At 58.0% G+C, this 21,962-nt stretch overlaps 1 protein-coding gene across 4 annotated transcripts in view; it reads right to left on the bottom strand.

Annotated features, from left to right (window-relative positions):
- The window catches only part of ZMIZ1 (zinc finger MIZ-type containing 1), a 233,614-nt gene that overhangs the window by 123,691 nt on the left and 87,961 nt on the right, over nt 1–21,962 (bottom strand). For all 4 annotated transcript variants that reach the window (XM_082408761.1, XM_082408764.1, XM_082408763.1 and 1 more), the window contains exon 4: nt 20,440–20,520. The gene's annotated coding sequence lies outside the window, so the exon portion shown is untranslated. The remainder of the gene's footprint in view (nt 1–20,439; nt 20,521–21,962) is intronic.

Genomic DNA, 21,962 nt, shown 5'->3' with positions numbered 1-21,962 from the left:
GAATGGAAGGAGTCAAGTGACCTGCCCAAGGCCACCCAGTAAGTGAGTGGCAGAGCTGTGAGTCACACCTGCCAGTCTCTGAGCCTGTTCTCAGGAGAGGGGTGGATGGAATGACAGGGGCAGGGAGGGAGGGGAGAGTTGCTCTGGCTAGCGGTTTACTCCACTGGTGGCGAAAGGGAGACAGAGGTTCCTGGAATTCTCCCTTCTGCTCCCCTCCCCAGAGCCTCCCCCCAATCCCCCCTGCATCTAAACATTCCCCAGGAAGACAGGCCCCAGAGCAGAGCTACCCAGAGGCTCTGACCCAGAGGCCCCAGCCCCTACACTCCACCTCGAGGCAGACGTAGCAGTGGCTAACGTTTTCTGAGGGCCTGATGTTGCATCCTTTATAAGCTTTATCTCCTTTAAGGCCAGAACAGCTCTATGAAGTAGGTAGTAATAGTCCACTTTATAGATGAGGACTGGGGGCTCAGTAGCATGTCCAACTTCGTACAGCTAGCAAGAGGCGAAGCCGGAATTCAAGCCCCAGTCTGATGCCAAAATCTAGGTATACCCTTAACTAACGATGATGATGATGATGGTGATAATGATGATGGCCAAACTTTCCTGAGCTCTCACTATGTGTCTGCCCTGTTTTAAGTACACTACACACGTTTACTTATTTTATTCTCTCAACCATCCTATGAAGTACATGTTACAATTAGCTCCATTTCACAGATGTGGAAACTGAGGCACGGAGCTCTATAAGCAACATGGCCAGGGGCACACAGCTCGTAAGCTGTAGGGCCAAGGTTTGGATCCAGAAATTCAGGCAGACTCCTGAAATTCATACTAGTGACTCATAAGATGCCCTGTTTCTCCAACCACTGGGACATCCTCCCAGGCCTGAGCCCTTGATTCTGGATGGTTCTGGGATCCTGTAAAGCCAGGTAGCAGTTGTGTTTTTCCCTTCCTAGAGATCAGCTCCCAGGAGAGTGCCTTCTCCCACCCCCAGGAACGGCAGGCAGGACCTGGAGTGCGTTTCCATGCGTGGATGTGAGTGGGCAGGTGTGTGCACCTCAGGCTGGGCGGCATCAGGGTGTGCATGCAGCTAATTTATAACCCCCAGAGAAAACAGAATTGCAAAGCTCACTCACAAATCTTCCCTATCGAGGCACTTGTGAGAGGCAAACATGCCGTGAATTCCCAAGAACAGGCAGGCCTCCCCGCAGCCTCTACTCCTGAGACGGGCCCAGGTGACCTGGCCACCTGTGGGTCAGCTCTGCAGAGGTCCGGCCAGCTTAGCCCTGGGAGTGTTCGCCGACCTGGGGAGCCCTGTTCCTGCATATCAGAAACGCTGGCTCCAGGGTCACCCCTGCTCCCGATTACCCATCGCCCACCCTTGGGTGGGTCCCACCTGGGTCTCACCCCACTGCCAGCCCTCACACTCTGGTCCTCACTGCTCAGAGGCAGGGAGCAGGGCCGTTAGCACCTACAGAACTGAGGACACTAGCGAACGTCTCGACTCGTACCACATACCTCATACTATACTAAGTGTTTTAAGGTTTGTCCCGTTTGAGTACACGTCACACGCAGCACGGCTCAGAGAAGTTATGTGACTTGAGCCCGGGATTCCCAACACCAGCAGTCTGATTCCAGAGCCTGTTCTGAGAACCACTCCACCGTGTTCCCTCAAATCCTCAAACCTCACTGGGGTCCCTGGACCCTGTCCCTGGTACACAGATGCTCACTGAATTTCCCCCAGAGGGGACAACGAGGGGGCCCAGGTTTGGTTCTGGTTGGGGTCACCCCTCTGGTGTTAAACCCCATCCCAGTTCCCATAGCTGTGAACCACGAGATGTTTCCATCTTCTGCATGCTCAGAACTGGTGCTGCCCACTCTTGAGTCTGGCTCACACTGACCCTTCTAAACCCAGCCCTGGGGGCACTGTGATCACAGAGCGGAAAAGGGACGCATGCTTTCTTCCCAAACCTTGCTCCACAGAGCCTTCCCCAGCAGCGGGCATGGTGACTATAGCACACCGAATGGGGGGCCCAGCACTTGGGCCCTCTGTGATCTCCCAGCCAATTCTCCTGTTGCCCCACCCTCACAGGTGGGAGGATGGGCGAGGGCAGGGCAAACCGGGCAGCAGTCAAGGGCAGGGATAGGCCGAGTCTTGACTCTGCCCTAACCTGCTGTGTGACCCAGGCCAGTGTGCTGCCCTTTCGGAGTTTTGTCTCTTCTATCTGGGAAATGAGTTGGGCTTGCCTGCATGATTGTTGGGAGGATTAAATTAAATGAGCATGAGAGAGTGCTTGACCCTTTGGAGAGGTGTGTACGTCCATGCACACACGTGCACACACAGAGCTGGGGTGACATCGGGTTGCAGGAGTCTCCATCCCGGCCCAAAGAGCACTCCACACCAGGCCACCCTACCCGAGAGGTGTCTCTCGGGACTGGCACCAGGGTGAGAGCCCCCGCTCCTCCCCCTCCAGCTCAGACTCCTTCAGCCCCAAACCTATAATCCCCAGCAGGGTAAATGACAGCCTTGCCCGGCAGCCGCCCTCGGCCGATGGGCGAGGAGCCGGGCGGTGGCCATGGTGGTGGCTGGGAGGCGGGCCCGGGACACACAGCCGCCGAGTCAGGGGAGGTCAACGGCGGGGGACAAATGCTGTGGGGACTGTGGGCTTTGGGGTGGGTAGACACTGGATGAGAGGGAAGAGGGGAAGGGGAGGGCACAAGACTTCAGGGTTGGCCTGAGGCTGGTTCTCTGCAGGACAAGGCCCAGGGAGAGTCAGCAAGGGGTCATGACCCAGGAGCCAGAAGCACAAGGAAGGGGCCTCTGCAGAAAGATGATGGCCTGGGCCCGAGACCCTGAGGCTGGCCAGGCCCCTGGAGGCAGCAAGGCAAGCACTGCCCACCGGTTGGGCGTTGGGAAGCTACAAACACAGATTCCTGGGCTCTGCCCCAGCCTCCCGGGAGGGTTGGGGAATCAGCATTTTAGAATGAGCCCCTGAGATCTGGTTGCAGGTGGCTGCTTGGGAACCTCTCGATCTCCCCTGTCACAGGGAGCTGCTGGGGTTTCTCCTGCCTGTGCTGCCTTCCCCTCAGCACCAACCTCCATTTGGCAGGAGGCAAGGCCGCAGCGGTGCCACGGACACCCGGAGCACGTCTGCCGAGCTCGGCTGCTCACCACCTGTCTCCTTAGAGGCACGTGACCCGTCTGTGGGCGGGGCTGCAGGACTGTCTGGGTTTATTGCCGCCTGGTCAGCAAGGCCTGGGCCAGCCCCTGAGCACCCCTCCCAGGCCCCTCCCCACTGAGAACAGCTGTCAGGGAGTTGAAACCTTGGCGCTCTCTGCCTCCCCTCCAAACCTGCTCTGGCAGGGAAGTGTCACCAGCCCCTAGCGCTGCGGGGCTCTCGTCCAGGGTCACCTGGACCCTCGCCCCGTCCCAGTGGGGAATGAAAGGCCCGACCTCCTGGAAAAGGGACATGCCGCCCCAGGTCATGCTGCCCTGACTCTCCATGGCCTTGGACAAGTCACATGCCTCTCTCGGCCTGGGCTTCCTCATCTAAAATAGGAAGTGGGAGGAGGCTGGACTTGGCAGCGTGCAGGCTGTGAGGGGAGGGCATTCCGGGTGGACAGAATGGCTTGAAGAGCAGCTTGGGTGAGAGAGCCATTGGAAACATGCCCAGGAGACTGGGGTTGAGGCTGGATGTGGGGTTAGGGTTAGGGTCAAGGTTGAAATTGGAGTTGGGGTCGGCACTGGATTTCTCTGACTGGTACTGTCTGAAAGGGAAGTCTCCTGAGGGCGCCCGATACCGTCCAGCAGGGGCCCTCAGCAGCTGCTCCAATGTCTCTGGATCACATGAAGGGACTGGCCAGCCTGCCTGCTCAGAGCGGGTGGCAGTGTTTGCTTGGGGCCACTCCAGAGGGCCGGCTAGGACGCCCAGACCCCCAGGGAGCCCAGAAGAGAAAGGGGGTGCAGCCAGCCTCCGTTGCATCAGCCTGAGCACAGGGGTGGCAGGGCCAGGGCCTACCCGAGGGTGCAGCTCTTAGACTCAGCCCCAGGGTGACAGGCCAAAGAGCAAGGGGGTCCCCAGGCCCTGGGGAGACAAGGACCCATTTGGGCTTCAGGGCCTCTGGGTCAGGGCCATGGGGATGGCCCAGCTCAGACCTGGAGCTAAGGACACCTGCCTGGGGCCTCTGCGGGCACAGGCTGTGCTGGGCCAGGACTCTCTGCTGGCATCCCCACAGCTACCATCACACCTATTGTCCTGTTGGATATTTGGAGACCCAACCTCTTGTAAGAGGGTTATGCTTAAGGACAGGTCACCAGGATGACCCTGGTCACACAGGAGTGCTGGAGTGTGCAGGGCCTGGTACCCTCAGCCATTTCCTCAGGTCATGCCACTGGAGAGGCCAGTGGAGTCCCAGGGCTGGTCTCTGCTGGGGACAGGCCGCTGCTCTCTCCTGGCCCCCAGCTCCCATCTCTTCCCTCCCTCTTGACCTCCAGGATGGCGTGAGGCACCCTTGGCACCCTTCCAGGAAGGGAAGAGATGGACAGGTGGTGGGACAGGTGAACGAGGGGCCAGTCAGTGGAGGACGGGGCCTGCCTGCTTCTCTCTGGCCAGAGACAGTGATCTGAAGCCTGGGCCTGACATGAGGGCAGGTAGCACACGTGGCCGATGTCCCTGGGGCCTGCCCACCGGCGAGTCTGCTCACCCACTGCCTGGTCCCACTTGCCACGGCCTCGCCAGCCCCTTCCCTGCCCCCTCGCGGGCCTGAGATGGCTGTCACCATGGCAACCCTGCTCATTCAGTCCGGGATAATGAAGCCAATGTGTTTTTCATTTCCATGAGCTGGAGTGAGGAGCAGAGCGGGGGAGGGGGCTTTCCCCTCTGGCCCCCCGCTCTGGGGGAAGGCAGGCTGGATAGAGAGTGTGTGGGGCCTGAGCAGCGGAGGCACAGACACCAGCGGGAGGGGCGTGAGACCTGGAGCCACCAAGCTCTCGCTCGACCCGCCACAGTAGCCTTGTGGCTGGACAACGCCAGCTAGAAAGGCAGGCCTTCCCGCCAACACCCAGACCAGGAGAGGTGGCTTGGAGCCAGGCAAAGCGGGGCTCCGTTTCTAGCTGTGTGACCTTGGGCTAGCGATTTCACCTCTCTGGTCTCACTTCAGTAGAACCAAGTTCATCAAGCATTCATTGGGTCCCTTCTGAGTGTCTGGCCTTCTGCTGTCCCCGGAGAGCCAGAGAGGACCCAGACAGAGCCCCTGTCCCTCATGAGCCCACTGGTTATCGGGAGGAATCTGTACTGGGCAGGTTTCTCAGCTGTAAAAATGAGGCCAGTAACGCTTAACTGCTACTATCTTTGAGTTACTACTGTTGTGGGGAGGGGGGCGGGTAACATGAAGTTATGTATGTGAACATGCCTGGTGTACACAGTAGATGTTTTACAAGTGCTAACCTCCCTTCTTTTCTTCATCCTGGGGCCCTGGCTGGCAACACAGAGATAGCAGATGTTTAGGAAATTCTCCCGTGTGAGTCAGCAGTCACAGCTGCCCTGACGCCTCTCCTTCCCCTTGACCTGTCCATTCAGCGGGAGGTGAAATCGAGGCCTGAGCAGGGCTGGGCTTGGGGGAGAGAAGGGTGGCAGAGCAGTGGCCGTGGGCCAGCCCGCACTGTTGGTGGCAGGGCTCATCTGCGGCCCAGACGGGGGAGAGTGGGGTCGTCTGGGAAACCCACGGCCCACAGTCGCCGCCATCACATCCCCTCCCTCAGCCCCTCTCCAAGGGCAGTAAGCCAAGAGCACTCAGGCAGAAAACCGTGGCCTGTCTCCCCCCCCGCCCCCCCCTCAGTAATTCAATCACCTTGGAGGCCAGTGGCCCTCTCTCCTGGCTGGGCTGACAGATTAGAGGGGGAGGGAAGGGAAGCATGCGGAGGGAGGGGGCGGGGAGACCGGGAAAAATCAGAGCAGGGCTTGAAAAATGAAGAAATAAACCTGCCAGGAGGAAGACAGCCTCGATCCGTCCTCCATAAAGCTGTCTTAGGGCCACCAAGGATGTTGGTGGGCAGAGGAGGCCGGAGATGGCTCCTCCCGTGACCCCTGCCACCCCCCACCCAGCTAGGCTCCAGTCCCCCACTGGGGAGGGGTCGGGGAGGAGAGGGGCTGGGTGGGCTTGCAGGATAAAAGGGGCAGGAGTGGCGGAGGCGCAGCTTTCGGGAGAACAGGGCCGGGAACAGGGGCCTCTTGTCACTGAGGCCGACCCACGGAAGGAATGGAGCGCCGTGTCCACAGGCAGCTGGCAAGCAGGCCTCGAAGAAGGCTGACAAGGCTTGAGGGCTGGATGGAGCCCTTTTGCCTGTTTAGCAGATGGGGAGACAGGCCCAGAGTCACACACAAATCAGAGCCTCTTGGGTTCTCCAGCCCGGGGGCCAGGCCAGGCCACCTTCACCATGAACTGCAGGTTGGGGGGCCTCTCCCTGCTGAGTCCGCAACAGTGCCACATCACAGCCAGCCCGGCTGGGGCCGAGCAGACCTGTGAAGGGGGCTGCAGCCCTGGCTCTCCTCCGGGCCCCTCCACAGGGCCATCAAGAATCACGTTTCCTAGGAACAGCAAACGACCCTGAAAACCACTCAGGACGTAAGTCCAAAAAAGAAGGAAAGAGAATTATAAAGTGACCAGAGAGGAATAGACCAGAATGTTGACGAGGATGACCCCTGGTTGGAAGGATGATGGGCAAGTTTTGTTTTTCTTCTTCCAACTTTTCTGTGACTTCCAGACTTTCTACCACAAGCATGCATTACTTTTACAATAAGGAAAAAAGGACATTATTAGAGTTAAAATAACTAAGCCACTTCCACTAAATGCTACTTGTGCTACATTCTCCATTTACAGGACGTCAAAGAAACTCTTGCTGGATGTAGGCAGCAGCTTCGAGTAGGCACACGTGCTCACCCATGAGAAGTCACTCCAGGCAGGAAGGAGGGGACCAGGGCTGCTCTCACTTTGCTGTGTGACTCTGGGCGAGTCCTGTACCTCTCTGTGCATTGGTGTTCTCCCTTTGCCCTACACACCTCACTGGATGGGTGCCGAGGACTGCTGGGCCTGGGCATGCTTGAACTAAATTCAGAAGGCTTCATGAATTAGGGGCACAGGTCTTCTCTGATCGATGGGGCACTGTCTGGGGCAGAGGGGGCAGCTGAGGTGCCTCCAAAGACTGGGCAGGCCAGCGCGCAGGGTGGAGGAGTTGGGCCGAGCAGCGCCAGGAGGCGAGGGGCCAGCTTTCATCCCCTGTTTACAGTGGAAACACAGACTTGAAAAGGTTTCACTTTTCCACTGTTTTTGTGGCAGTGCTGTGGGGAGCAGGGCTTCCTGAGAGCGAGGCCAGCTTTCCAAGGCCACGCCGAGTCCAGCCCCGCGCTGGCCTCCGACAGGAAACATCATGTTTTCAATTTACGGGTCCCTGCCAGGCGCTGCGAGCAGGCCCGCGCTCCACCAATCGGCTGTGCGGGGAGAGCAATTCCAGGCCCCACCGCAGTCGGGAGCCCTCGGCCGGCCCAGTGGAGCTCCAGGACCGCAGAGGGGCCCCGTGGGATCCCTGAGGGGCCTTGTTCCGGGACAGCTCTGGCTGCATTTAGCAGCTGATGCACCCGGTGACGCCACTCCACAAACTCCAATCCTTGGCCTTCTGGCTCCCACATCTGCTAGTCCTACTCCCTTGCTGACAGATGGGGAAACTGAGGCCCACAGAGAGAAGAGGCTTCCCAATGCCACCAGAATATTAGCAAAGAAAGAATGACCTCAAATCAGATTGGCAGATTCCCAACTGAGTCCCTTGGCAAGACGGGACCGTCCTGCAGCCCCCCACCATGTCCCGCCATGATGGTGATGACAGCTGGCCTCCACTGCACACCTACAAGCCAGGCATTGTGACCACCCTTAAGCCACAGAACAAGCCTGTGAGCTGTCTGACCTTCATATCTTACAGATGAGGAAACTGAGGCCCAGAGGAATTTAGAAACCTCTCTAGGGTCATGGGGCTGCGACATGGAGCTGGGGCTCTCAGAGTGCGAAGCTGGCCTTCTCCACCCCTTCCTGAGGACTCCCCTGGCTCTGCATCTCCAAGGCCTAGTGAGGTGCCCCAGGTGAGACACACTGACCCCCCCCTCCCGTCCTGCTCCTTCCCTCGCCTCCAGCTCGTGCTCAGGAAGAGCCTGGGGAGGAAGGTCAGACAGAGAGGGAGGCGGAAACCCCTCAGGGAGGGCAGGCCAGAGCAGGAGCTGCTGCCCCAACCTCTGCGGGGACAAGCCCCTTCCAGCCTCTGGGCCTCAGTTTCCCCCTATCTAGGGAAGATGGGATCTGTTGGCTCCTCAGCTCCCCCAGCCCCTAACATCCAGGGTCTCCAGAATTTCACATTTAGGGCGTCTTTGTGCTACATGTTTTCTGTGTATTCCTCCCCTCTCTGCCCCTATTTCTGAATGAACCCTGAACTCTTCCAACCCCGTGCCCACTGGGTTTGGATTTTAAAGCCCAGACATGCCACAGGACGTCTCCGCTGCAAAGGGGCTGCCGATGTCAGCTTCCCTTCCCTGCCAGAGCCCAGGGCAGCAGAGCCGCTGCTTGACCACATCTGGTCTCTGCTCTGACATGCAGGATTTGAGGAAAGCTTGGTGAGAAAAGGCATGGTCATGTCCTTCTATAGATCCAAAGCTTCACTAGCTCCTAGCCACCCATCAAACAGAGGTGGGATCCACCGTGGGGCCTCTCTTCCTACGTGCCTCTCTGGAGCCAACACCTGGGTGGCCGGGACGGGACTGGCCGTGCCTGTGGTCTTCACCCAGGGGAACTTCCACCCACGGGCACTTCCACCCGCTCTGCCTCAGCCTTCTCCTGCCCCTCCCAGTGGGAGCCATGTGGCCCAGGCGCCCCTGCAGCTGAGCTCACTCAGGCCGTGGGAAAAGTCCGAGTTGATGCTGGGAGGGGTTCTGGGCCCCGATACATGCAGGCCTGACCCATGGCTACCCTGGCTGCTTCAGAATCCTGGCTGAATCTGGGGAGCGCACCTACTACGTGCCCAATCCTCTAGGCCCTAGTGAGGAGGCCCTATTCTCGTTTTATGATGACAAGGAAGAGCCTGGGAGGTCAGGTGACTCGACCTTACACAGTTCAGGACCTAAAGATTTAAAGATATCGGTCTGTCAGGGACAAAACTGACATACCTCCAGGAAGCCCCCTCTGATCTTCCTGGTTGGTGGGGGGCTCTCCCCCAGCGATGCCCAGAGCGAGTGCTCCATGCCCTGGGTCTGGCTGAGGACTCAGGCTTGAAAGTCAGTTGGAACCGGGTTCACATTCTGACCCCTGCTCCCAGGGCCTGTGTACCATGGGTGAGCTATTTAACTTCTCTGTTCCACCGTTCACTCATTTGCAAAACAGGCTCTACAAAGAGGAAATTAGATAATGCATATAAAGGCCATGGGGAGAGTGTTAATGAACACTACTGCCATTAAGACTCCCCCAAAGCATGTGCGTGCGTGTGCACACGCGCACACACACACATACACACAGCAATATACTATTGCGAATAACAGCAAGGACGGGGTCTTCAATCCTGACTGGGTAACCCTGGGCAAGTCACTTGCTCTGTTTGCTCATTGAGGTCTATTCTTAAAATTCTTCCTTATTACTCTCCAGGAGACCCCTCCCCAGCCCCTAAAAAAGTAGCAGGCTTTCCTTGGGACCTGAGGGATTTGTTGGCTGCCCTCTGACCCTTTGTGTCCTTTTCTGCACTCACAGCCACGGAGCTCCTGCCACCTCGCAGAAGCTCCACAGCTCAGGCCCTCGCCGGTGTAGCCAAGCAGGCCCGGTGTGGCTGGCCCCAGGGAACCCGGCACCAGTGCTCCTGGTGTCTCCAGTCAGCTCATTCTTGGTGCAGAGGCGGCAGATTTCGAAAAAATCATATTTCATTGAGATTAAATGCCTTTAATTCCTGTTGAATCTCCCATCTGACTCACTGGCCTCCTCCCCTGGCTGACCCCATGGTCATTACCATTTCAACACCTGAATTATCAAAAGGCCAGGCACCAAAGGCTGGCAGATAATTTATTTTCGTTACAAAAGACCGATTCGGGGGAAGGGCCCATTCTCTAACCACTGGGCGTTCACCTTCCCATGGAGCTGGGAAGGCTGCGAAAGAACCTATGCAAAGATCGATAATGAAAGACTTCAAATGATTTCTCAGAGAGTTTGCCGTCCTCCTTCTTCTTTGTGTCAAAAAAGATGCTCCAGGGGGCCTTGAGTTCCATAGGCTGGCAGTTCCATAGGCTGGCGAGCCCAGGGGAGAGGCAGGACAGTGTGGAGTTCAGGGTCAGACAACACAAGCCCCATCCTGGCTCTGCCACCTGGCGTCTTTGGCTATTTTCCTGGCCTCCCTCTGCCTCAGTTTCCCCATCCGCAATATGGAGATGATACCGGTCCCCACCTCACAGGGTGTTGTCAGGATCAAAGGAGATGCTGTCCTGCCTGCTGACATTATCTTTATTATTATTGTCAAAGGGTCCTGTGGCTTGGCTGTTCTTTGCATTTCAGCGACAGAGGTGTGATGGGCAGTCATTTTCCTCCTGTCCCAGAAGTTACAGGGTGGGTGGATCTGCCTGAGGCGTGCACCGAATGCTATGTACAGGCGTGCCCCAGGGAGGCTCCCCCCACCCTGCAGCTGGGCCCCGAGTGTCTTTACCCACCGTGTTTCCACTTGGTCAGGTCCCACACCGAGTCCCTGGTGGGCACCCGCTACCCTGGGTTCTGAGGGATTCTGCTGGGCCACTACAGGCTCTGCTCCTTGTCTCCAGGCCTTGCCCCCTACCTCTCTGTCCCTGTTGCTTCCTGACCTGGGTTCTCAGTCACTCGGCAGATACCTAGTGTATGTCATGTAGCCTTCATTCAATCTGCATTTATTGAGCACCTACTATGTGTTGTTCATTCCCACAACACTCAAAGGATAGCTACTTGGTGCTGTTCATCCACTTAATAGGCGCATAGCCTATAGTGAGCCAGGCCTGAGCGCACGGCTGCCTCAGAGGCGGAGCCACAGCCTCGCTCCATCCAACGGACCTCCCTGCTCCTCCCTGATGCAGGAGAGGCCCAGGTGTGTGCCCGCTGGTGCTCTGGTACAAATGCCACCACCCCCTTCCCCCCGACGCACGCACAAGAACACTCACACACAGGCATCTATCTTGGGTCCTGGTTTGGACCACACCTGACCTAAGGCTGTGGCTTTTCCTGCCTCACCCCTAACCCTACCTGAAATCCTTGAAATCCTTTGCACGTCGCTCGGCTCCAATCAGCCTCCTCCAGGAAGCCTTTCGTAACCCTCACTCTGCGAAAATTCCTCCTCCTTGATCTTCACATCTCCCTGGTGCCAGGGGCACTGGGCATCACTCATTCTGTTCCCTGCATGTGAGTCTTGGCCCAGCCTGTGTGCCACCTGAGGGCTAGCATAGGGTCTTCTGCTTCCTTATCTCCCAGCAGCTAACCACAGACCCACACAAAGAGTAGGTGCTTACTAAAATTACCGCCTTACTAACTGCAGATGGAGACTGTGAGGAGGACTAGCTTGTGCAAGGGCCCTGTACCAGGTGCCAGCATGAACCAAGGACCCGGCAGGACTCCTGGCCCAGGGAGGAGACAGAGCTGCTGGCCCCAGCCCACACCAGGGCTGGCGATGCGAGCAGGATGCCAGTGGTCAGAGAGGCGTAGCCCAGACCCTGAGCCCCAGGCTCTGACATCATCCCAGATGGGGGTGAAGGCCCTGGTGGGAATAATTCCTCCTCTGCCACCTGCCAGGGCCCAGCTGCCTCAAACGAGGTCTTATTAGGGCAAGGACCGGTTTTTCACCTCTGCTTATTAACTCCCCTGAGCGCTAGTGAGTGGAAAATGGGAGGGAATCAGGGAGTGAGAACCTTGTCATTTCTGGAGCACGTCGCCCTCTGCATGGATATTCCTGGAAACCTTCCATGGGGCGTCCTTGGCTGGGGTGGAAAGACTTGGGGTAGACTGGGAGCTGTTGATTTAGTGAGGGTTGAAAAGGGCCCACTGTTCAGGAGCAACTGGCCCCTTGGTCCCTGTCCCAAGACAGCTCCCATCTCTTCCCAGGAGCTGTGGAGGCTGGTTGAGGGCTCAAGCCTGGCAGGCCTACCCATGCCAGATGGACCATCCAAGGAGAGGGGTGACAGGTGGCTTGGTGTGGCCCGGAGACCAGACCACAAGGCAAGAGGCCTGGTTCCAGGCCTGCTACCCACTTCTCCCTGGGGACCTGGCCAGGCATGTTCCACCCTGGGCCTCAGTTTCCCCATCTACAAAAAAGAAAGGGTTCCACAGGGCCATCCTCTAGTTCTGACACTCTAGGTTTCCATGTGGGTTATTAATAAAGCTCCAAGGTCCCTCAGAGGAGCCAGACGACCCCATTCACCCTGCTTCCCTCGGCCAGGCCCAGGTTAGTGGGCTAGTTCAGCTTGCTGAAGAGATCTCAGATCTCAGTGGACTCAGCAGATGCCTCCGGATCTAAGATCTCCTGCAAGGCCCAGGGGAATCACCACTAAATGGCATGTCACACCCAGGGAACAGCTTTTCTGTCCCTAGGGCTCTGGGGCTGGCAGGCGGCTGCTGACCTGAACAGTCTGTGGCCAGAGGGAATGGGGCTGAAACCCACAGATCTGACTCAGGGAGTCTGGCAGACGAGACACACCAGGGAATGACTTTCTGATTATCATGGGGTTTTAAGAGCAGGAAGAGCCTTTCCAGATCATCTAAACCCCTGGTTTATTCACGAGAAAACAGCCACAGAGAGGGACAGGGCTTGCCCAAGTTCACCCAGCAAGGCTTTGATACTGTCCAAGGCCCTACCTCTAGGCCAGCTCCCCTTGGCCAGCATCAGTGTGTCCCAGCCTGGCCTGATCACAGGTGTTATATGGGGCACCAGTTAGAAATTCAGAGCCCTAGGCCCAACTCTAACCCACAGAATCAGACTCCAGGTTGCCCAGGTGCCCAGGTGGCCTGTGTGTGTGTTGGCTCTTTGGAGAAGTGTCATCTTGAAGTGTCATCCTGACAATTCCCACTCCAGAGCTCCAAAGAGGACCCAGAAGGCCAGTGTCCCTGAAGGAGGGAAGTATCTGGGTACCAGACATAACAAATGTCAACCTCAAGCAGATGCTCCAGTGCTGAGGGGTGGGAGGTGTCTCTTTGAGACTTCAGTCAACAGGGAAGACTGGCACCATGCAGCCACTGCTGCTTTCCAGCCTCACAGCACTGCCCGCAGGTGGGTGGGCTCCTGCCCACTTACAGATGAGGAAACGGAGGGCACCAGAGATGAAGTAACTTGTCTCGACTTGCCCAGTTGATAGGTGGCAGAGCAGGGATTTGAAACCAGAAGTGTCTGTCCCTAAGACCCTTGCTTTAAGCGTGTGTCATACTGCGTCTTTTATCACACTGAAACTGACACCGGTGGACCTGGGGATGGTGAGCTCTCCAGCAGCAGAGGCGTGCAAGCAGCTGCTAGAGGAGCCCTGGCAGGCACAGGATGACCTTGAGCAAGCCTCCTGGAGCTGTGACTGGGGAGAAACTAAGCTGGATCAAGGATGCAAGGGTGTTTGTTCGTTGTGTTTCTTCCACACACAGAGAAAAATGGTCCAGATGATTTACAGGTTCAAGTGCATCAAGGTCCTCCTGGCTCGATTGTTGCAGCTGCCGGGCAGGGGACACCTGGGAGCTTTGGCATTTGTTGAGGGCGGAGACAGGCGGGCACAGGGGGTTGGGTCCCCAGACAGTGACCATGGTGGGGAGTCTGGGTGGGGGCAGGGCTGAGGGAGCTCACCAGGGGCCACCCAGTGAGGGCTGTCCCACAATAGACCGTCCACCGACTGAAGCGCGGGCCAGAAGGAGGGGGCACCAGGGGAGCATTCCACGAAGGTTATGAAGCAGAGATGCTACCATGGGCTCTGGAAAAGGCCCCCAAAGATGCCTCAGGGAAGCAATGAGGGTCCCAAACAGCTGTGAGGCAAGAGGTGCTGGTTCCCAAACTGGAGCTGAGGAAGGGTGAGAAGCACTTAACAGGAGAGACAGATGTGAGGGAAAAGCTTCCATACATCCCCCTGCTCTCCATTAACCAGGGTCGGGGGGCAGGGGCTGGGGCTCCCCAGTCAGCTCTCTGGGGACATATGTGGTTCCCGTAACTCGGGGGCTCTGGAAGGTTTCCTGAGCACGGTCCGCCCAGCAGCCACGGCAGACTGACACGTGTGGGACCACACTGAGGTGACTGCCCCTCCCTGTAACCGCCACAGCCCAGAATTGACACATCTGACAAGGAGACCTGATGCTCAGGGAGCCGGGGCTGAAAGGGCAAACGTGCACCACGCAGCCCACGGCACTGTCTCTCACAACCTGTGCACAGCCTCAGAGTCCTTCTTAACACAGCCCGCCCCACACATTAAAAACTGGCATGCCGGATAAAACCTCCCTGCCGTCTGCACAGGAAGCTGAGGGCGCACGGTCCGGGTGCCTGCTGGCTTCCCGCTGCCGTTCAGCACCGGTGTACCAGGACCTGTGCGGGGGACACAGTTCAGAGCTGCCCTGAGCCTTCAAGGGGCGTACACCCCAGCGGGGAGGGAGCAGGGGGCTGGTTGGAGGAGCAGAGACCGGGAGAGGCCCCAGGTGCGTGAGGCTGAAGGAGGGGATGGGTGTGTCTCAGGGAGCACACACACGCTCCGCAGCCCCTCCGAGGGGACTCCTCCTTGGGCAGGGGCCCCTCAGAGGGAGGGCAAGCCCAGCACCTGAACCTCCTGGCCTCCCACCGCAGTGCCTCAGTGGAGGCAAACAAGAGTACGCCTGTCAACTGAGTGGGCAGCAAAGTGCAGTCAGCGGGGAGGGGAAAATCGGCTTCAGAGGGAGGAGGGCTCTGGAGCGGCTGTTTGGCTGCCAGTCTGCTCCTGAGAAACATCTCGTCTCTGGAAGCCCCTCCAGGCAGGTGGGGATCCCAGGCATCTCCTGACCCTGTGGGAAACCTCTGGGTTCACAGGGACACACCCGCTGGACACCTCTGCAACTCAGACTGAGTCCTGGATGATGTGGGAGGGGGAGGAGGACAGGGGCGTCCTCCCTTCCTGGGCTCCAACCCGCAGCTCCGTTTTCTAAGGGGGGTTGGAAAGAAGCTGGGGATGATGGGGATGGGGGGGACCGGTCCCCACTGTGGCACAGCCTGTGAGAGACGCCTTGTTCTGGGGCTGTTTGGGGATTAGGTGGGGACGCTCGTGAGCACTGGAACTCCCACATTATCTCTCCTCTGTTCTCATCGAGGTTCGCTCCCCTGGGTACTAGCTACACTCCTGCCTGCCTCAGTTTACCTTTATGGCCAGTGCGGCGTGTGCAGTTCTTTATTCTGAACAGCAGGACGGCAGCAGCCTTGCCTACAGCGAGCATACTCGCTTTGCAAACTCTCATCTGCAAGATTTCCTTCCCCAGCCTCAGTTTCCCCGGCCTGGAAACAAGGAAACCGGGGCCGCCAAGGCTGCATGGTCCCCTATGGCAGCCGAGAACCGCACATGGCAACTGAACGCCGGAGCCCGCAAGGTGGTGTCCGTGTTAGATACACAACGGGTTTCGAAGACTTAGTATGAAAAAAGAGCGTAAAACATCCAATATGTTACCATCCCAACACGTAATGAATACAAAATAAAAGATGATGCGGCGGGCGGTCTCATGAGCACTCTGCAGGGCATCAGTAGGAGGAGAGGGTGTGGCGCTTAGGAGAGTTCAGAGAGGAAAGGACCAGGGCCTCTGAGGAACGGAGGCCCCGGGGCCCAGCGGGGAAGAGGCCGTGTCCAATCCTGTGGAGGGAGCACGGCTGGAAGAAGGCTCCAGAAGGTTCGAGCCGTGAGGCCACGGGGCCGAGGGCTCTCGAGGCAGGAGGAAGCGCAGGAGAAAGGTGCAGCAGTGGGGACCGATGGCAACAATGGGGAGGGGGGCGGCACGGCGGAGCTGCGGTTCAGGACACCCGTGAAGGGGGCTGGGGCCTGATGGTGGCGGCCTCGAATGCCAGGCTGGGTCGGCCTGGCACACAGCAGGCACTTGCAGGAAGACTGGCTGGCGGGGGACGGGGACCCAGAGAGGTCCCCGAGGGCATCCAGGTGAGTGGGGGCCACCAGGGCCCACTGCCCACCTCACAGGCCGCTGAGACCCTCCCGGCCCGCAGTTCTCAGGGAGCCCACCCTCTGGCTCCTTCTCCCCTCAGAAAAGGACAATTTATTTATTCATGAGCATACACCCCCTCCCTCCAGGCAGCCGGCTCCTGGACACCTCACTTCTAATTATAGTAAAATTTCATTAGTGCTGGAGGGAAACGCCAGGTTTCCAACTGCCTCTGTTAGTGGATGCAGGCCCCCTCCTCCCCTGCTTGTGGCCAGTGGCCCATATGCCCAGGATGGCACAGAGGGGCAGCCATGGGGGCAGATCTCTGAGCCAGCAGATCAGGCTCCATCCTGAGTGGTCGGCATGGCGGGTGTGTAGGGATGGGACGGTGCCTGCCCCCAGGGGGTGGGATGGGGCCCACCACACACACAGCGCACAGCCTCCCAGCGGCGGGATTGTGGGGCGCTGCCTTGGGCGTCTCCAAAGAGTAGGGTGGGAGGACACTGTGCTGCCAGAGCTGGGCAAACAGGGGGAAAGACGGCAGGGTGGGAGCCTGGGAGGTGTCAGTTCTGCGGAGTCCTGGGATGATGGAGGTGATGACACAGAGCTGAGAGGGAGGGAGAGTGGGGCTGCCGTCGTGAGAATAGAGGGGAGCTGGGCAGGAGAGAGGCGCCCGCACAGAGAGAACCAGACAGAAAGACACAAAGACATGCCGGGGCAAGAGAGAGAGACAGACAGACAGACACACACGCACACACACATGCACACGAGCTGGGATTTGGAGGCCAAGGAGAGAAGAAGTAAAGAAAACACCAGGGCCAAGTTGGCCAGGCTGCTCCGAGGACTCCCCAAGCAGACCCACCCTCCTCCCCACGGGGGGCCGGCTGGGACCACCCACTCTTGGGACTAGACTCAGGGGTTGCGCGTCTGGAGCAGGAGGCATGGACCTCCAAGAACCATCTCCTTCCGTGACCGTGGGCAGCTTCTGGGATGTGGCCAGCTGGGGGCCGGGAGGTCAGCGCTCAGGGCCCGGGCGTGCTTCCCCTCCAGGGTCCCTCAGGAGCCCACCTTGTCCCCAGCACTGCCCCTCAGTCAGCTCCGCCGTGGTCACCAGGGCAGCAGGGCCCATCTGGTCAGTGTGAATGGGAGGCTGGAGCCAAGCCTCGTGTCTGGGGATGGCCTGAGGTGCCAGGTTCTTGACGGGAGCTGCACACAGGGGTGGGGGCACTCCTATATGGGCGGGCACTCTCCTTTCCTTGCACACTCACGCATATTCACATACGTCGCAGCCTAGATAATCACACACACCTGTTCATGCACACGTACCAGCACACGAGGGCACACACACACACCTGCACACTCTCCTTCCCTCCAGAGAACAGGCACCAATGCAGCGGAGTCCTGCATGGACAACCCCCCTTCTCAGTGGCCTCCTCCAGCCTTCCCAGAGGGGAGGGGCTTCTCTCCCTGCCAGTCCAGCCTCCTCGGTGTCCATCCCGGTGTCCACCCCAGTGTCCATCCCAGTGTCCAACCCGGGGAGCCTCATGCTCTCACCCAAACTCAGGAATGCTGCCTGAGTGCTACGTGCAGCCCTAACCCCAGCTTGCATATTTTCTAGCGATGAGGAGCTCACTATCTTCCCAGAAAGCAGCTTGAAAAAAAAATCTCCAGACAGCTCAGACTCTTGGAAAGTTGAACTTGAGGACACCACAGAGACAGTGTGGTTGCCACTGAGGGGCCCGAGCTCTGTTGGCCAGAGTCTGCCTTTCATCAAAGACTGTCCTTTCATCATTAGTTTGGAAAGTGACATAACTAGCCTGTCACCCTGGCTGTCACTCTAAATTACAACAGAACTAGAGAAACAGTGTTCTGTAGCCAGGACCACCTCCTTGACTGATGACAGCTAACAAAGATCCAAGAAAATCATTCATTCATTTACTCACTCAATTGATAAAATATCGACCAGGCAATGACCATGTGCCGGGCACTAGGATGTGGCAGTGAACAAGCACAGTCGTTTAATATTCTTTCCTAGTCTGACACTTGACCTTCGCCCATTTTACAGGCAGCAAAGATGAGTCTGGGGAGAGGCAGCGGCTTGCTTAGAGTCACGCAGGGAGCTGATGCTTAAGGGCAGAGCCTCACACATGATGCTGCAGGCACTGACCATCTGCCAGCCCCGGGAAGAAAGGGAGAAGCCTGCGCGTCCGCCATCCCCACCCCCAGCCGTTTCTAGGACACCGAGGTATTGATTACCACCCTCGCCTTGGAGTGGTTTTCTTTCCTTTTCTTTTTTTCCACCAAGCCTTTCTGTTCCTCCTTTTTCTTCTTTTAAAAGAATAAACTCCAAGCCGCTCCTATGATTAATTACCAGCTGCCTAATGCTCCTCCACCAGCAATTTCTGGAAAGGGAATGAATTACCTTGAAAAACATCCGAAAAGAGAACCCACCGTGAAGGAGAATTTCAAAGGTTACCTCACAATGAACAGCGGGTTCCCCTAGCCTTATGGAGTTGCAGGCAAGCCCTCAGGGGAGGGGCAGGCCACCAGCCTTCGGGGGCCACCCACCGGCTCCTGCGGGCAGCCGGGCTTGGAGGGCTGGCCAAAGGCCGCCCGGTAGAAATGTGGGTTGTTTCCTGAGCACCTTACCTTGAGCCTGCCCTGTGGCTCCACCCCTGGTCTCTAAAGCATCGTGGGCTGCTTAATTCCAAGGTACCTCTCCCGGTTCAAATCCCCACTCCACCACATACAGCTCTATGGGTTTCTTAACCACGATGAGCCTCTGGAGAATAAGGCATTCAACATACCTCCTCGTGGGATTACTGTGTGGAGAAATATGTATTTAAGGAGCCTAGTGCCTGGTACACAGCCGACTCTCACCAAGCTGCAACACTTAAAATATTCCAGGCTTCTAAGTATCCTCATAACAGCCCTCTCAGCAACGTTGGTATGATTATCCTCATTTTCAGATGAGAATGCTCACAAAAGTGAAAGGACTTGCCCAAGGTCGTGCAGCTGATAGGAGGAAGTCAGGATTTCCTACAGCAGGAAGGGAGATCAAGGCCTGCTCCCTGGTTCCAGAGTCTGGCTGAAGCGTAGAGGATCCCCAGGGCTCGCCTGGCCCTGCCTGTGGGTACCTGGGAGCACTGGGGCCTCAGGAGAGATGCTGAGGGCAGCAGGGAGACGATCGGGCAGGGCCTCACGTCAGGACGAAGACTCGGGCTCCCCTGGCTGGACCCCAGAGCCTTGGGACAAAAGGCCCTGGCCCAAGTCAGCATTTCTGTGACAGCCTCTCATCTCTGGGTTGGGAGCCACAGAGTAAAGAGGGATTACACGGGTTGCCCTCTGGCACAGGGCCAAGTGTCATCAACCCTGAAATGCCACTCTGGGATGAGACACACTGGTGTCCGGGCCTGAGGCAGGCCCGGGAGGCGCAGCTCGGGACCTTCGGGCTCCAGCTGCTCCGGGGAGTTCCCTGCGGGGCCCAAGCCTCCTCCCTCATCAGGCTGGACGACCACTTGGTCTCTATCCCGGCATTGGTGGGCCCTCAGGGAGGAGGGATGGTGGGAACTGAGGTATGCAAGAAGAAGGAAGGGGCCCTACATTGCTGAGGAAAATGACAGGTCCAGAGTGTTTACTGTGTGCCAGCTGTGCCAGTGCACCTGTGGGCGCCGGTGCTGTGATCCCAATCCCTCTTTTACAGACAGGTAAACCAAGGCACAAAGAAACCGCACAAGGTCATGGTGGATGAGTGGCCGGGCCAGGATTTGCACACAGGCACTCTGACCCCAGAGCCCAGAGGCTTGTGAGTGCTCAGGTGTGCGCCTCAGTGCGACTGTGGGAGAGAATGGGGTGGGCCAGCCACAGCACCCAGCCCAGCAAACAGGCCTCTCTGCCCACCCAGGCCTCTTCCCGTGTAGCTGCCATGTTGCTTATACTGCATGAAGCCCATGTGCCACGGGCTTGAGTGGTACAGACAGGGCTGCTGTGCCAATGCAGGGGACGCCAAACCTGCCCCTCTTTCTGTGTGCATCTCCCCACCCCTGCCCTGGCAACCACTGTAGAGACAGGCCAGGCCTAAGAGGCCCCTCGAGGCCCCTCTGGGGGCCGACGAGGTCTCAGTGGGGACGGGGTGGGTGCTGCACCCAATCCCGCCCATGAGGGCTGTGCCACAGACAAAGGCGCAGTGTGCCGGGGCCGGCACCTGTCCCCCACTCAGGACATACTGCCCCTTCCCCAAGCATCCAGGCCAAGCTGCCCCCCCCAGCCCAGCCGCACACCTACCTCAGTGACCCACGAATCACCAGCGTCCCACGTGCCGGTCAGCAGCTGGCGGCCCCTCTGCCTCACTCCAGCTCCATCCTGCTGCAATGAGAAGGGTGGTCAGGGACCACTCACAGCAGGGGCCCCAGAAATGACCTGCTGCCGCATCTCCCCACCGCACCCCACCCACACTGTCCACCTGCTGGAACGTTTACTGCCGGCCAAACCATTCGTCCCCACTTGACAGATGGGGAATCTGAAGGATGGAGAGGAAAATGGGCATCGTGTTGGGGAACCCTAACACAAACAGGCCCCTGACACCCCACATCTGCCAGCTACTGGCTATGTGATCGTGGATAAGCTCCCGGCCTCTCCAGGTTTCAGTTTTGTCACCTGTTAAATGGGATCACAATGATCTCTCCTAGGGTTTCTGGGAGGCTCTAAGGACATATGGTGACAGAAGCACTTGACATTCGTTCATTCACTCAAGAGACATTGAGCAAACACCCTGAGCTGTGAACAGGACAGTGGTCCCTGACCTGTAGGAACTCTGATAATAGGCAAAGAACCAAACAATACATAATTACCAGTGATGTCTGCCAGAAAGAACGAGTACAAGGGCGACCGTACACAGCATAAACTCAAGTGTCAGGGGTGTCTCTTTGGGGAAGTAAAGTTGAAGGATGAGCCAGAGAGAGGCAGGCCAAGATGCATGGAACAGTGTTCCAGGCACAGGGAACAGTATATGTGAAGACTCCAAGATAGGGTAAATAGACTGGCTCAGCAGAAGACTTGAGAATGGGCGGTGCGTTGGGTGCGGTAGGGGAGGGAGGGGTGGGGTGAGTGACAGCCAAGAGGCAGGCCTGATCATTGCGAGGGTGGAGGGGAGCCATGAGAGAGTCTGAGCAGCTGAGGGACATGAGCTTAGGTCTAGTTTGAACAGATCCCCATGGCTGCTAGGGAGAAGGGCTTAGAAGGGACAGCAGGAGCCAGGGAAACCCGTGCGGAGGCCGCCCCAGGGGTCTGGGCCAGAGACTGTGGTGCTCAGAGCAGAGGGAACAGAAGGCAGAAGTGGCAGGATCCGCTGGTGCACTGGGTATGTGGGGACCCCAGGCCCCATGCCCCCCATTGCAGTGGGTGCAGCTGCACCATCTCCACAACGTGCCACCAGTGCTCCCCTCTCCTCCCTACCCACTGGGCCCCATGGGAATCCAGGAGGACCAGACCCAGGGGCCTGGCAGGGAGGCTTCTCTGGAGTCCTGGCTGCAGGGTGGGAGCCACAGAGCCCAGAGTTTGAGTCCCAGCTATGAAGGCACCTCGCTGGATGGTTCCGGGTGATCGCCATGCTCCCTGCACCTGCGTGCCCTCCTCTAAGAAACGGGAAACCATGGGACTTCCCTGGTGGTCCAGTGGCTAAGGCTGCATGCTCTGGGTTCGATCCCTGGTCAGGGAACTAGATCCCACGTGCCGCAACTAAGAGTTCGCATGTTGCAATCAAAAGATCCCACACGCGGCAACGAAGATCCTGCATGCTGCAACTAAGA

Source organism: Balaenoptera borealis (genome assembly GCF_965194805.1).
Source record: "Balaenoptera borealis genome assembly, chromosome: 10".
In the NCBI taxonomy this organism is placed as follows: domain Eukaryota; kingdom Metazoa; phylum Chordata; class Mammalia; order Artiodactyla; family Balaenopteridae; genus Balaenoptera; species Balaenoptera borealis.
The sequence above is the reverse complement of the archived record's forward strand: the minus strand, read 5'-3'. Positions and strand labels throughout refer to the sequence as shown.